This window comes from Pinus tabuliformis, chromosome 8 (genome assembly GCF_031772625.1).
Source record: "Pinus tabuliformis cultivar Carrire ecotype Pingquan chromosome 8, CPIR1, whole genome shotgun sequence".
Taxonomy (NCBI): Eukaryota; Viridiplantae; Streptophyta; class Pinopsida; order Pinales; family Pinaceae; genus Pinus; species Pinus tabuliformis.
In genome coordinates, this window is record NC_142294.1 from 1,743,132,067 (window position 1) to 1,743,149,262 (window position 17,196).

Genomic DNA, 17,196 nt, shown 5'->3' on the forward strand with positions numbered 1-17,196 from the left:
TGGGATCCATAAAAAACATTATTTTATTAACAATATGGATAAAAATATCTTTTTTACATACTCATCCCTTCTATCTCTAATACAAAACCAACATAAGTATCTACTTATGGTGCCCCCCTAAACATATCTAACTATCTAATATCAATACATGAGCACACAAGCCTCATAATATAACATTCATATCACCAACCTAGTATCATGGTCCTCATATACATTACAAACGCACTTTTGCCTTAACATATCATAACTTGTCCCATCGGCTTAAATATTAATATGCATTTAATCAAATCATAAATGGGCAAGGGTATTACATTCCTCCCACCTTTATTTATGAACTGTCCTCATTGTATGATGTCTCTATGAGCTGAAATTTCTACTGTAGAGTGACTTGATCTCACAATCTATAGCTACAAGTCCATGTCCTTGTGCATGGCTTCATCCTGGGGCATCCTCCATACTTCTGGTTCCTTTTGCACATCAACAATATTTGAAGGCTCTTTCCCCATGCCGATGATCATGCAAGCTTAACAACATCTTCACCACACATAGAAGAGATAAAAAATAGAAGTAACATAAGAAATAATTAATTTCCATTTATGTACACATATTCTTAATTTCACTAAGAGAAAAAATACCATACGCATGCAAAGATTCATCTAACCAAACATGAATTTGCAATTTTTATGCAATATAAAAATCATGCAAAAATTCATGCTAAGTTGAAATTCTTGTGCCTCAACTGGGAAGCATTGTTCCTACATGTCAGCTTTGTATACCATCATGTAATTATTTTTTATATTTAATTCCTACATGTAGTCACCCTGCAGTATCACTAAATGTTGTTGTTGTATACGATTCGTGCATGCAAATATTCACTTTTGTTACGATTACTGCATCTTCAAATACCATTATTTATATTGTTTTGTCTCTATTTTTAAATAAAAATTAATTGGTTCAACCGACACAGTTGTTATAGATATTTTCTTATCACCGAATTTCCAAATCATTTGCAATCCATAAAAATTATTATTTTATTTTGTATCTAGCTTGGGTATAAACCCTATGCTATCTTTCCTTTCTCATATGTCATAGACAAACTCTCTTTTCCAATGCATTTCCTATCAACATGCAAATAATATATCCATGCTCGACATCCCATATGCATACACACATTACACACTTCCAATATGCATGCCCATAGATGCATCTCTTAACTATATTTAATCTCTGATATTTTTAGCAATCATACCTTAACTCCATCCTTGATCACTCTCATAAGCCATTCTACACCCATGTGCATTTTTCATAAAGAAATGTGTTACCATACAAATTATATCATGGTCACCTAAACATGCATATATATCCTCATAGTGTTAAAAAAACTAAATCCCATGTTCATTATTACAATCTCAATATAGTGCCTTTATTAGGGCACATGATACCAACCATTTCTTGTTCTCAGATAAGCATTCTACTCAATTTAAATCCCACAAATTGAGTGATTAAAGTCTTCCTAAATAAAAATTATGACCTTATATTAATCTTGTTACAATTTGTCAGAACTTGTTATGCCACCTTTGATAACCTAGTCACATTGCTATTATACATATTTCGTGACCTATCAGAAGTCCTGTTAATCTTGTCATGACCCTACCATCATACCCATTAGGATCTAGGTATAATTTTGTTGTGCTCTTGTCATGGGATGCTAAAGGTCCTATGATAATCCGTGGCATACTTGTTACCATCATGTGATAACACATGTAATAACCCTATATAACATGTTATAAACCCTGTTACAACCCTTATTGTAGGCTTGTTACAACCTATATACAAGACTCGTCAAAAACCTGTTGTAGACCTACTACAACCTGTTATATACACCTATCAGTTAGTTATGATTAGTTAACCAATTGTAATATTTATACCTATTATACCCCTATCACCTATAGTGACTACATGGTATGACCTAGTACCTACTTGTTATTCCGTGTAAGAATTCTATTATACCAACTCTGACCCTCTAAAAAAGTCTATATATGATTTTGTTTCCAAAGTTGTCATGACTCATCACCATATCTGTGGAAACTTGCAATATATTTGTTACATTTTTGTCACCTACCTATGACAACTTGTCAAATAACCTCCAATATACATGTAGGAAATTTATTATGTCCTCTGTGTCCCAATTATACCAACTTTAGTTAGTTACACCAATTGTACCCTTGTAACAAAACCTATATGGGATTTTGTTACAGAACTAGCATAGCTCATCACCATCCCTATGGAAACCTATTATGGACTAATTATAAACTATTATAGCCCATTGTTATTGATTTACCCAATGATGTGAAAACTCAGCTATTGCGATATGTCATATGTCTATCGTAATCGTGTACACATTTTTCATCCAACATGCTACTTTTCAAATAGTTAACCCATGTTATTGCACATCCACATTCATTTACTATATATATATCCAAAATACCAAAGAACAAGATATGCTAACTGAATTGATAATTATCTATAGGAGTAAAAAGTGGCGTTGACATCATGTTTACTAAAGCCATAACTCAAAGCTACCAAATATATCACATCAAGATGCATCCTCTATGGCATGGTTAACCAAATATCCATGCCTTAGTCAGTTCCAAAGTCCAAGCACAAGGCTCATTAACTGGTCAATTAGTTAGAAAGTCTAAGCCCCATATCTACCATAACTATAAATCATATATACCATAATTATTAATCATAGCCCCCAAGCTCTTAGAGCTTGTTAGGTTCCCAAATTTGAAGCATCCAATCAATGTGATTAATAGAATAATCACACTTCCATCAGTTTTAGAGTCCAAGTGGAGGAATCAATAACTATTCAACCACTGAATCATTCACCGCCTTGAGATGCTCCAAGATCTTACTTCATTAACATATGCCTACAATATTTATAAGATAAACCAACATATTAGGCTTATGACTATACAACAAATACTGTATCATAAGGATTCCAATTCCTAAGTGAAGCACATATGTTCGTAGCACAAGTGAATGAAGTGAAACACTTACCTATAAGAGTTGGTATAGTTCTAACTTCATGGTTCTCTAATCACCCATTACTGGGTATATACCTAGTACCCACCACCAGCTAAGGTACCAAGCCTCTATAGCCCCCAAGCTACTAATTTTCGAGACTTTAGGCACCCTTAAGGCCCTTGAACCATTTACTTTTCATCCAAACACATTAAGTCATATTTTCTAGTCACACTCACCCTTCTAGGTTCAAGCACCCACTTCACTGATTAACAGCCCCTCTAGAAATCCACCTTGCTAAGGCCTGTACTCCACAAGACTAGTTTCCTCAACATCTACATCATCAACAACACAACAACAATGATTAACTTCTCATATTTATTAATGAGTAGATACCACAACATTTTTTGTCCAACAACATGAAACCATCACACACATGCATATATAATATATACTTATGTTCATATACCTGAAATAAATTTATATATAACATTTAATATCTTAATGTTCAACAATAATGGGAAAGGTTAAATAAATTATCCTATTCAATTTGTTTCTTAACATGAATTCCACATGATGTTTGTCTTATTTCTTGTGTTTTCCCATTATTCTTGTCTATTTTACTATCCATTTGTATCTCACATAGTGGCTACCATTACATTTATACCAGTATTTATTGCTATGTCATACTAGCACCTATTAATCCAATCCTTTCCTTTGTAAGCCCCTGCCTCTGTTAAAGTCATCATAACCATGTTATAACCTTTATGTTCATAGGAAATTTTTCTTAGCATTACTACTGAAACTCAAAGTCTGAGTTCACTTTGTTCTTCCATTCAATTGCTTTCCATTGACTAATCACTGGCCAAATTCTGATTTATGGCCCTCTAGAGTTCAGTTGGTTTCCCAATTTCACCCATGTCCAAAAATTCCATTTTTTCCTACTTTCTTGAACATGTAACTTCCTTTCTTCTATATGATAGCTAACTATTCATAGCATATGGATCCCTTCCATTCTTTTGGGTATGCTTTGCTCACATTTCCTCCAGCTTACATTCGAGGCGAACTAGTTTATTGGCTTCCATTTTTCCTCCACATGGCCAATAATATAGTCACATATGAGTGGATTATGGACACACCTGCAAACACACACAAAACATAAAACCCTTCCATGAATGGGCTTGTGGTTTCTTTTAGGCCCCATATGACCAAAAACCATATACCATACATGTAAATTATAAAAATTGTTACGGGCCCAACCATACCACATAAAAGTTCCACGATATATTATACGAACTAGCAATTGCCCCAAAAGGAAGGTGCAAAGAGAGGCCGATAGAAATGTTAAATTGAAAAATTTTGGTTCACGCAGAAATTTACACTTCAGTTTTCTTTTTCTCAATAAAAATGAGGAATCAGAACTTATCTAGAAATTTGCACTTCAATTTTCTCTTTCTCAATAAAGATAAGGAATCAGAACTTGTAACAAAACTGAAGAAAGCAATCAACCCTGCTAAATACTTTTTATCTGAACAAAGCAATTAACACTGATAAATGCTTATTGATTGAAAGCTGAAATATTCCCAATTTACTTACAGATGCATTAATCACATCACATCTCATTCCAGATCATGGATATGAGCAAATTGGAAAATCCAGCATCTCCGAAGCTTAGTGTCTTATGATAATAATTTAATGTTTGAGATGAACCAGGAACTATATATACCAATCTAAACAGCCGGCCCTCTGCAGCTTCTTGAACTTGAGAGCAACAGAAAGACCAAAATAATTGCTTCTTGAATTTGAGAGCAACAGAAAGACCAAAGTAAATGCATTGGATTGGTGTGTAGAAACGTCCTCTGCACTCTCTGGCCATCAGGGAAACGGACACATACCCTACAAATATTGAGCCCCTTTATCTTCTTGTGGCTCCTCCGGCAGAAATGACACTAAATGACGTTTGGCTTCTCTTGAAGATTCAGCAGCTGGTAGATCACAACAAACTGAAAATACGCATTAAGATACGAATCTCATTTAGTACACATCCATCTCACTATTTCCCCACTAGATAAAGTTGAGGATTGGCAATTAAGTGGACCAATGTATGTTCTTACTTCATAGTAATATCGACTAGAAACAAATGTTGCATGGTTGGTCTAAGATGTTCCAACAATGTCCTTTCATGATCAGTTGCCATGAAAAGACATCAAGACATCACTGAAGCTTTCCATGTTCTAAAGATGCAACAATATAGTTTCATGATCAACTGCCATAAAAACGCATCATTGAATCTTTCCAGTCGAGAAGAATGGCATGAAAGAAATATGCTGATGGTGCAAGTGAAACCATACAACCCAAAGTTCTAGTTTGACAAGTTAACAGAGAAAAAGCATTGGTTATCCTCCCAACCCCCATCAAAATGCAGAAGACGTCATGTCAGAGCTCAATCTTGACTGACGTACAAAAAGAGGATCCATTTCAACATGAATTTTTAGGATTTGTAAAGAGAAATTGTTCATATTCATGAAACAATGCAGGCAAATGAACTAAAGAGTTTAACCCAAGCTTTAGAGGAAGTCTAATGATTTGTAAAGAGATTGTTCATATTCATAAAACACTGCAAACAAATGAGAGTTTAACTCCAGTTTTATCATTATGAGAAAACAGAAATGATTTCATGAAGATCAACTGATTGTTATTCCAACCCCATGAGAAGGCCATGAAAATAACAAAAATCATGCACAGTGAACACTTCCAACCCCATGAGAAGGCCATGAAAATAACAAAAATCATGCACAGTGAACAGATACTATAGTGGAAGTTGGATGTTTGATATAAAATAACAAATTCACACAACTGCAAGTATCAGTATAGGAGAAGCAGACCACCTGTCAATGGAAGCCTCTTGGGGCATAAATATTAAAACAGAAATCTGTTCATGAGAAGTATCACATGAAGCCTTTGTGATACTGAAAAAATGCTAGTTAGGAGGCGGCAGCTCCCTGTCTTGGGGATTTTGTGCTATGTTTTTAGTCCATTTGTGTGCCTCTTTCTATAATCTAATCCAGAGTATGGAATTAGGATTGTAATGTAATACCAGTCTCGATAGATTAAGATTGCTACAGGATACTTACAAATTTTATCTGGCTTTGAAAACTGCTATTTTTCAATCAATAGCTTTGAAATTGTTATTTTTTTTCCAATCAAGGGCTTTCAAAATTAATTTCTCGTGGTGTGGACCATTGTTTTCTTTTGTTTTAGAATTTTGTTGACATTATCTTTTCTTGCCCAGGTATATCACACACTCCTCAACTACCTTGCAATCAAACACAATTACACTCCTCAACTACCTTGCAATCAAACACAATTGAGTTAGGGTAGAAACTTCCCCAAAATGTCACCGTGCAATGGGAAAAATGAAAATGAGGAAAAATCACTCAAAGAAAGGAACCTAACTGTCACTATGCCAAGGGAAAAATAAATAGAGAAAAATAGGTGTCAGTAAGGTTGACTATCACTGTATCTGCACCATGCAGAGGGAAAAACAAGGCAAACGAGGCTGAGAATGTTTCCTCCAGCAATAGGTAATATTATCAGTCTTTATTTTGACGCTCGACTTCCCTAACGCTCACCCACCCATTCGTTTCGACTACAGTACCTTTGAGAATCGAGATAAGGCATAAAAACAATAAAAGGTACACTCGAGGTAAGGCATAAAACCAAATGACAATAAAAGGTGCGTCTACAACAATATCACCTGTCGTTTCGCAAGAGCTCTGGTCAAAGAATATCTTTTTGCCGGAGCTATGATCCACGGTTATTTCTTTACCTATTATCGAGGCTGACAACCGATATTCTTTCATAAACATTTCTCAACAGAATTTATTCAATTTGACCATATATGATACCAATACATCATGACAATAGACCTGTCAAAGTTCATAAGTAGGTATCTATCCCCTGGACCTAACAGATGTCCAATCACTGATAAATCATCAGCTGTAATTTCAATTTCATGAACCACTAGCACTATGTACTAAAGTAAAAGCAGTTTTATCTTCACAGAGAGAATTCCTCTTTCTCCTGCCCTTCATATATGTAGAAAGATTAACAAGCAGCAACATCCTATTATAAAATGTTGTATCCCACATTGCATGCAGCAGTTCGAACTTCTTACATATTTTCTTTCATGTTAAGGCAAGCTGCTATCTTCTGACCCAATGATTTGTCACACTGCACCAATCCATGTGATTAATAATTAATATCAATAATAGGTTATTCCAACGGATGTATAAAAAGGATCACAATCATGGAAGCATGGCAAACCTGTGACCAGTAAGATATCCAAATACTGCAAATTTCATGCGTGACCCTAGGATCTGACAAAGCTGCCACCCATCGCTTCACAAAACGCTCTTGCTTGCAATTTAAAATCATCACTGTAATTTCTATCCATATAACAAAAACAATGAATTGACTACTAGAAATCAAGCCAACCTACCGTTCTGGTGCAAATGAACGATATCGCTCTCCAGGTTGTTTGAAATTATTCTCCTTCTCTATCACGCACTGCAAATACCAAAAAATATCCAATATTTCTTAGACTTGCACATTTCTCTTTTGGCAATCTTTACTTCCCCAATTTGTAAACGATGAATTTGACTGATGACAAGGCAAAGCCCTTCCTAACACTTAAATGAAATCAACTTATAAATTAAGGGAAGATGCATCGACTAGCCAAGACACAAAGTGGACTGAACCAACAAACAGAAATAAATTTATGATAAACTGAAAAACGTTAGATCATCAACTGTGACGATATATCCAATTCCAAGAAAAAGCAGCAATAATCTAAGTCATTGTCATCATAATCACAAAGAGAAAAACTATCGAATAAAACAAAAAGCATGCAATTAATAGTCTCCAAAAACAGACTATTTTGAGTTTCAAACTAAAATAGTACAAACATCTTTTTCAAAAATAAAAATTATCAAGAAAAACACCACTACACCACATACATACTACAATAACGAACTGTCATTGTATCATAATATTGTAAAAATCACAGATCTATCACCAAATTCTGGAGAAGTGGTGAGATCTTACCTTCTCCCGCTTGCCAGTATGGGTATGGGAAGGAATGGGAAATCTCTCAGCATGACGAACTGGATCGAACCTTGATGGAAAGTAGTTGACTTGTAATTCCAGCAATTGTTTTGTAAAAATCAAATCTCTCCATGAACATTGACTCGACGTCCAAGTAATACAAGAGGTATTGAAAAAGAAAAAGATTAAAATTATTTACCAACCTCTTCATCCCTGTGCATGATGTTCATGAATCCCTCATGATGATTATTGTGATGTGCACACTTGGGTGCATTGGCTTGCAGCATCAAATAGTTGGGTCCAAGTCGATGCCTTTGTGTATCTGAGTATGAGAATATCCTTGTTTGGAGTAGCTTATCTTCAGTGTAATAGACACCAGGAACAACAAGAGCAGGAGCAAATGCAAGCTGCTCGTTTTCAGCAAAGAAATTGTCAATATTCTTATTCAAGACCATGCATCCTACAGTTTGAAGAGGAAAGATATCCTCGGGCCAAATATCGTAACATCTAAAGGATCAAAGTCATATTTATCCTCATCCCGAGGATCCATTGGCTGGATAAAAAGTTTCCATTCAGGATAGTTGCCTGCTGCTATAGAATCATAGAGATCCTTGGTTGCATGACTGTGGTTTGTCCCACCTACTACAACTGCTTCATCATCCAATAGACACTTAACTCCACAAGTAGGCCTCCAATGAAACTTCACATAGGTTTGCCTCCCAGCCTTATTAACAAGGGTAAAGGTGTGGACACCAGACCCATCCATATGCCTGTAGTTTAAAGGGATTCCAAGATCATCAAAGAGAAAGGTGAACATATGCAAACTCTCTGGGTGGTGAGAGAAGAAATCTCGAATCCTCCAGTCTTCTTGAATGTGACTTTTGGGATTTGGTTTCAATGCATGAACCATGTCTGGAAACTTCATACCATCGCGAACAAAGAATACAGGAAAATTATTTCCAACAAGATCGAAGTTCCCCTGCAAGAGAAATGAAAATCCCATGAGCTATATGGGAAAAAAAAATGGGGTAGCATCAATTACAGAATAATCCTTTGAAAGAACTTTCAAAAATAGTCAAATATTTGGCCGAATAATGCAGCAATTTTGATCATAAAAAACAAATGCCTATTGCAACATACAAGACAAGAAACTTCAAAAAGAAAATGATCCATAAACTTTCTACTCGAACAGAGTTTAATAGAAGATGCAACCTCAATGATCAAAAACGTAGATGTCACTTTCAGCAGGGTACTACCTATATACTAGGGTTCCCCATACTTGCTTTATTCTGTAAATGGCACTCCCATCTAAGGAAGGATTCATAAAACCAGTGTTGAAAGACTGAAATTGTAGCTATTGCATCAATACAGAAGACGTTGAACACTTTTTTTATGGAGGCACCTTTTACCAAGCAGGTCTAAAGACGGATACAAGGCCTCTGTAGAGGTTAGCAGGGTACTACCTAGATATCAGGGTTCCCCTTACCTGTGCTTTATTCTGTAAATGGCACTCCCAACTACAGGAAGGCTTCATAAAACGAGTATTAGAAGACAAAAATTGTAGCTACTGCAGAAAGCAAGACGGGAAAAAGATTTGAATTACCTTCTTGTGGCTATGTTTCCTCTAAGCTTACTTATTATTAAATTATGTTATGGTTGTTCGAGAAGAGCGACTTTTCTCTGTCGGACTTGAGGGTTTTTAAATCATTATGGATGTTGAGCGTTTTAGCTCTGGCCGGAACCAAACTCAGTTTTTTTGTTTTACATTTCGCTCTTCCTTTTCCTGTACTGTTGGTTTAACAGGTTACTTGTAGTATACATATATGCATTTTGGTATTTTATGGCTAAACACTTGGTTTGAAACAGTTCTGCAATCAAATCTTGCATGTTGGGCATGCCATTCCTCAATCAAAACTTGCATGTTGGGCATGCCATTCCTCTTGTTTATATGGTAGTAAGTTCACTGTTTATTGTAGTTCCGACTCAAGGCGGCGAAAACTATATTGCTTATATTCTATTTATCTTAAGATAGATAATTGTTATTTAATATTTCCAGAGTAGTGATTACAGTACAATATGCGTCATTCATATCAGAAGGTAATTCAAATCTTTTTCCCGTCATTAAATCTGAATATTATGATATTAGTAATATTAGTAAAGTTTACTAATATGTTGGTAATGTTACTAATATGCTTGAAGGTAATTCAAATCTTTTTCCCTTCTAATATTATGATAAACTTTACTAATATCTTAAGATAGGTAATTCTAAAAATGCTTCATCTTGTTAAGACTGGTTCGAACGGAAATTGGTCACCGAAACCATCTAAAGCAGCCTGCTTTTGCATTAATCACCTATGTGACAGAATACCTGCTTAGATTGCAATACATTATACCTGCTTAGATTGCAAGCCTGCAAAATTTCGCATTCCTTGAGATTAGCCAAAAAGTAATAGATATGACAAGGCATCGTCTGAATTGCAAATTAGCCCCTCACCTCTAGGCAGGAGGAATGCTGACATTGTTGGACCCTGGGGTCAACCTTTTCGAAGGGGCCTTTCCATATGAGGTCGGGCGTTCTCCTTCCTTAGAAAGAGATTATCAACCATAATCATCTGAATGGACAATACGAAACAGTCTCTCTGTAAACACCGGATTTTTTTAATCTGGGCATGAAAAGGAAGGTCTTGGAAGGACACATATCTCCCAATCTTGGTGTATTGAGAAACATCACAATGTTAGATATGTCGTACAATCAGGCCCAAGAGCCATACCAGATGGGTTCGGTAAACTCTTAGAGCTCAATGTGTGGCATTTATCCTCAAACTAATTTACAAGGAATATACTATATAAACTCAATAACTGTTCCAAGATATTCAAGTTGAATCTAATCATAAATTACACTACCTCTTTTCACTGTGACAAAGTTGCCAGACTCGAATCTTCAGAGAAACAACAATACACCTGAAAAGTATGGACTCCATTTCTGGTTTTCGAGAGGTAATACCATTGCATGGTAGTGAGAAGAAGCCTGAAAGACCATTTCTAGGAATATTTGAAGTAGCTTAAATTGCTCTCTGTCAAAATAATAAATATTAAAAATAAGTTAATAACCATTTGAGATATAAGCATGCAACTTAACGTGTGTAGTATGAAGTCAAATGCTTGATTTGTCAAATAATTAACTTCGATGTGTAATTTCTTCAGAGTTGGATGACATACCATCTTTAATTTATATAAATGTGTCATACAATCAGCTTTTTAAGAAACTTCTAGGTTCTTGGAATAATTTATCGACAACATTTACATTTTCTTCTTTGGGAAATCCAGGGTTGTGCTTCATGTATAAGCTGTATTTGCAAAAGTGGAAGTCAAAGTAAGAAAAGACACCTCATATCTAATATAATACGTATCGTTCCTTTCTGCTTTGGCCAGGTTTTGCTGTTTTGGATACATAATATTTATTACATCTGTTTCGGTCAGATTTATTTATTTTTTTCCACCAGAGGAATTTGTAACTGAGCCAATATTGTACTTTATTCACACAAGTCAATTTGAATCACCACAGTTATAACTTTTAGGTGTATACATAAGTTTTTCCTGCCGATCTGAGTTACACCAAACCTCCCCACACATAGTATTTCATTTATACTATCATGCCAGTTAAGCTGCCATTATTTCATTTACACGATCATGCCAGTTAAGCTGCCATTTCTATTATAAGAATATTGTATTACGATGAAGAAAAACAAAAGTCTCTCAAACTAAAATGCAAGACCTGGAAAAATAGGTCCCAATACTATCTTTGTTCCCTGATAAAATGAAAAAAACGGATTCCCGCCAATCCTGCGAATGTTGTAATCTTGAACCTAATAGTCTACTATTATAACTATTATAATCTTTGGGCACCAATTTGGAAAGCCTCTGGTCACTCTACAAATCACAAAACTTAGCAGATTTGGAAAGCCTCTGGCCACTCTCCAAATCACAAAACTTAGCAGTCATACCAATTAACTTTCAGGCTCTAATCCTCCTAGCTTCTTCCATTGTTGTAGCTTTGTTACCGTTACGATCCCCTGCAATCAATTCAATGGGAAATTTCCCCAAGAAATTGGAGAACTGAGCACGCTTAATTTATCAACCTTCAATGTGAATGAAGTTCCGGGGTGAGGAGAAATTGTTGCCGCCACGGTTGCACTGTGGAAGCCATCGACAGTATAGACCTGTAGCTTTCCCCTGCAAAGAAGGGGAAAAGGAAGTTGTATACGATGATGAGCATGCAAAACAAAGGACCTATGATAACAGAAACATCATATATTCAACAAGAGCCTTACCTGCGAGGGTTGGTGTGTAGTGTGCGATAATGTTGAAAAACTTTCCTGGAAGACCTTACGCTTTTGTTGAATGAACCTAAGATTAAGCTTTTGTTGAATGAACCTAAGATCCGAAAGATTTATCCAAAGACAGAAACAAAATTCCTGGTGAAAACCTCAAGAGAGAGGATTTGTGACATTGAAGGAGGGTTTGCAACGGCTTCTAAGTCCGAGGAGGAAAAAGATACCTGTGGTGTGCTAGTGTAGGTTTCACCTCGAGCACCAGAAGAGCGAGGTTGCAGAGCGCCAACAGCCAAGGGAGAAATGAAAGGCGTGTTTCGGAGGCTCTAATGCTCCTAGCTTCTTCCATTGTTGTAGCTTTGTTACCGTTACGATCCCCTGCAATCAATTCAATGGGAAATTTCCCCAAGAAATTGGAGAACTGAGCACGCTTAATTTATCAACCTTCAATGTGAATGAAGTTCCGGGGTGAGGAGAAATTGTTGTCGCCACGGTTGCACTGTGGAAGCCATCGACAGTATAGACCTGTAGCTTTCCCCTGCAAAGAAGGGGAAAAGGAAGTTGTATACGATGATGAGCATGCAAAACAAAGGACCTATGATAACAGAAACATCATATATTCAACAAGAGCCTTACCTGCGAGGGTTGGTGTGTAGTGTGCGATAATGTTGAAAAACTTTCCTGGAAGACCTTACGCTTTTGTTGAATGAACCTAAGATTACGCTTTTGTTGAATGAACCTAAGATCCAAGTGAAATTGGGAAAGATTTATCCAAGACAGAAACAAAATTCCTGGTGAAAACCTCAAGAGAGAGGATTTGTGACACTGAAGGAGGGTTTGCAACGGCTTCTAAGTCCGAGGAGGAAAAAGATACCTGTGGTGTGCTAGTGTAGGTTTCACCTCGAGCACCAGAAGAGCGAGGTTGCAGAGCGCCAACGGCCAAGGGAGAAATGAAAGGTGTGTTTCGGAGTTGGGGAGAGGTACATGGATCTGCTTGAAAGGTGCAGGGATCGACCCTGGCAAGCGTAAGACCAGCGTAACAGGAAGACTCAAATGTCAGAACTGAATGGGACAGATGTAAGGTTCATGAATTAACAAACATAACAATGAACAGAAATTGCAGGATTTCCCGCTGAATGTGTGGACGCCTGTCAGCAAGAGATTGTAGAACTTTGGTTGTGCCGCCGCCACGTGTCAGCATGAGGAACAAAGGGACGACGAAAGTCTCTTTCAAAGGAAGGCCTATCGGCCTATATATATAAGGAGTAGGTGTACTACCCGCTCCTCCATGCCACATGGAATGACTATAATGCTATCTAATATAACATATGTATAAATTAAATGGAGGGCCCCACGACACCCAATCAATCAATGATGACAAAGACATTGATAAACAAATGGTTAATATTCAAATGTGGATCCCCCTACCCCTCACTTACGTCACTAGGGGGGGCACTATAGCAATTTACCCACAAGGTTCCTCCCTTGACATCCAACAATGATAATTGCTCTACGAAATCCAAAGTATCATGTTGAATTGTGGACTTGCCCTCTCCATGCTGACGTGCGAGAGGATCTGGTATTTTAGTTCCAATTTTCTCCCCATCAAGGTTACGATTGTCATTATTGACCAGTGCCACCCCATGGACTACGGCTGACGTCCACATCATCGAGTGAACACCACCGCAAATCTCCTTCATTCCACGACGTAACCTTTATCTGCATCCACGGTGTGGTATAAGGTTCAAAATGCAGCCCAGCACCATGAATGTTTTTCTGAATCTCGGCTACCAAGAAAATCATGTATACTATAATAACTCTTTTGGAAATCAATGCATGGAAGTATGTATGATCGCTTACAAGTTTTGCATTAAAATATTTCCTTCATATTACAGTTAAATCATATGGAACTCACATTGACATGTTCACATTCATAATACTTCCATCAACACAATAAATGTTTAAAAATCATATTCTCTTTGTATCTTATATGAGTATGCAAGAGGCCAGGCTAGTCGACCCATCCATTTCTACAATTGTTACAAGTCTACCCATTATCAAAGAAAAAGAAAAGTGAGAGCACATACATGGCTTCGAGTCTTGGAATCCCGCCTTATATAAAAAAAATATAGAAATAAATTTCCTCCTACTTTGTGTTATGCATTCATACATTATTAAAATTCTTAAAACATACTCACATTTGATGGGGCTCGAATATCTAAAACTTATATATAAGAAATTAGAAATTTTTATAAAACGTAATGTATGTATACAAAACATATGCACGCTTTAATCCCAAATGACTTCGATGTATGCATTCTTTCAGAGTTACATAAAGAGGTGGTCTTTTATATATTAAAAATAAATTATTTGCGTAATTTAAAAATTAACATTTAAAATTATTAAATAAAACTGGTATTTTTCCATGGGAGAAATGTTTGTACCTAGATCTTAGCCCTTTAAGGCTAAAATAAACAATTCTGTCAAGTTTATCTTATAATTAAACCAAATTATCCATTACCTTCCATTGTTAGCATCGATATTTTGATTCGGAAAGGAAATTAACTGCACCAACACCTAGTCTCAGAGTCCAACCCTCTGGAATCACTGACTAATCAGTCACTAAGACCGAATGACTAATCAACTAAATGAATGAATTTATGGGAAAAACATTCCCATTTATAAATTCATGGCCCTAACTTACCATGTGGTACCCTTCAATAGCCACGTGGGCCTTGGGTCACTCTCTCACCATAACAACCCAATTTTTTCCCGTTTCTCTCGAGTTGCACCCCCTGTAATCTTTTTGTGGACTGGACTCTGTAACCAACTTTATTTTATTAATAATATAAATAATTGCATTTTGTTTACAAACTCAACCCTTTCGCCAATTAGCCAAAACTGACATAAATATCTAGGCAGACATAAATATGAATGAATTTATGGGAAAAACATTCCCATTTATAAATTCATGGCCCTAACTTACCATGTGGTACCCTTCAATAGCCATGTGGGCCTTGGGTCACTCTCTCACCACAACAACCCAATTTTTTCCTTTTTCTCTGGAGTTGCACCCCCTGTAATCTTTTTGTGGACTGGACTCTTTAACCAACTTTATTTTATTAATAATATAAATAATTGCATTTTGTTTACAAACTCAACCCTTTCGCCAATTAGCCAAAACTCACATAAATATCTAGGCATAACAGCCCCAAAAACATATCTCACATATCTAGTATGATTACATAAACACAGTCTTATAATATAACATTTGACTTACCAACCTAATATCACAATCATGATACACATTACGGAGATGCTCTCACCTTAACATCTCATAACTCAACCCACCAAGGTAAATATAAATATACATTTAATTTACCATAAACGAACGAGATATCATAACTCGACCCACCCACCTAAATATCAATGTACATTTAATTATACCATAACAAACTCGATGCAATAATAGCTATGTTAGAAACACCAAAAATTAAAAACGATTCAGTAAAAAAAAAGAGTAAAAACACCTAAATAAAATTAGTCGAAAAACAATAAAAAGATTCTAAAAAGGGAACAAATGCTAAAATATAATAATGTTACTATAGGTCACCACAAGTAGGTTTAAAGTATTTAAAGCTCTTGTAGAGGACATTGTTAGAAACGACTACGGAAGCCTATTTTCACTTACCATGACCCAAACCTTTAAAAAACAAATATCAATACAAAAGAAGATTTTACGCAAAGCAAACGAAGGAATGATGACATGATAGTCGTTCTCAAGGTAGAAAAGGGTGAACTAATACTTGCCATGGAAAATTTGACAACATTTGAAAGTGGAGCACTTACGTATGATAGTAATAAAAAAAAATTGTAATATGATTTTCATCATTTATATATTATCATTTTTTCAAAAACAAAAAAAATCAGTACCAAAATTATATAAGTATGAAGTGTGTTCTATAATCCCTCTCTACAATAAATATTGGTATAATTGTAATCAAATTTATATTAAAATGGTGAAGGAAATAAACAAAATAAGCACTGAGTACGTGTGTTTCCCATGATGCATGATGTCTTTATCCATTTATCAATATTTTAAAGTCGTGAACTAGGAGTGCCTTATTCATGCTAATGAACTAGCGGTGCTTTATTTATGCTAATGGATAGGTTGAAATAATTTATTTGTGGGCCTCGGTAATACAACCAATAATCAAGCTAAAGCTTATTCTATATTCTAGGGGTTGTTTTAGATCTCCGTACAATGTTTAAGTAGATTGATAATCATTGGATAAACAAGCCTATTCATTTAACATTTATGAATAGGATTTTTACTGTCCAATTTAAAAGTTATTATTATCTTCAAAAGATTTATACCACTAATTTAGAACCTATGGAGATTCTTGGCTTTCCATGTGACACAAAATAACAATAAGTAGGCATATCATTAGCAAAACAAGGGGAAACTTTAGATCGATGTGTTAATGTAGTTAATGAAGGGGGGTGGATATACTCCAACCCCTTAATCTATGCTTAATCACCCACGCACATAGGTCTATGTGTATTAGGATAGGGACTTTGTCTATATAATCATGTGTTAAGGGGAGAATGCTTACTTCTCTAAGTGGTGGGATGGAAGGTATTGTGTAACTTAGGGTAGAAAATGATAGAGAGTTTTAATTTTTTTATGATGTCAAGAAGCGTGTTAATGGGTAGGACTCCTTTCTCATGG

At 35.9% G+C, this 17,196-nt stretch overlaps 2 long non-coding RNA genes and 1 pseudogene across 2 annotated transcripts; all 3 read right to left on the minus strand.

Moving 5' to 3' along the window:
• Positions 1 to 6,881: 6,881 nt before the first annotated feature.
• On the minus strand, positions 6,882 to 7,449 carry LOC149243075 (uncharacterized). Its single transcript, XR_016246687.1, has 2 exons — positions 7,354 to 7,449; positions 6,882 to 7,260 (listed from the first exon to the last, which is right to left on the minus strand). It is a non-coding gene; the product is annotated as an uncharacterized LOC149243075 (long non-coding RNA).
• An 81-nt stretch (positions 7,450 to 7,530) lies between these two features.
• On the minus strand, positions 7,531 to 8,228 carry LOC149243076 (uncharacterized). The gene is made up of 2 exons (XR_016246686.1): positions 8,134 to 8,228; positions 7,531 to 7,596 (listed from the first exon to the last, which is right to left on the minus strand). It is a non-coding gene; the product is annotated as an uncharacterized LOC149243076 (long non-coding RNA).
• A 96-nt stretch (positions 8,229 to 8,324) lies between these two features.
• LOC149243077 (catalase isozyme 2 pseudogene) lies at positions 8,325 to 9,151 on the minus strand (annotated as a pseudogene).
• Between the last annotated feature and the right edge of the window lie 8,045 nt (positions 9,152 to 17,196).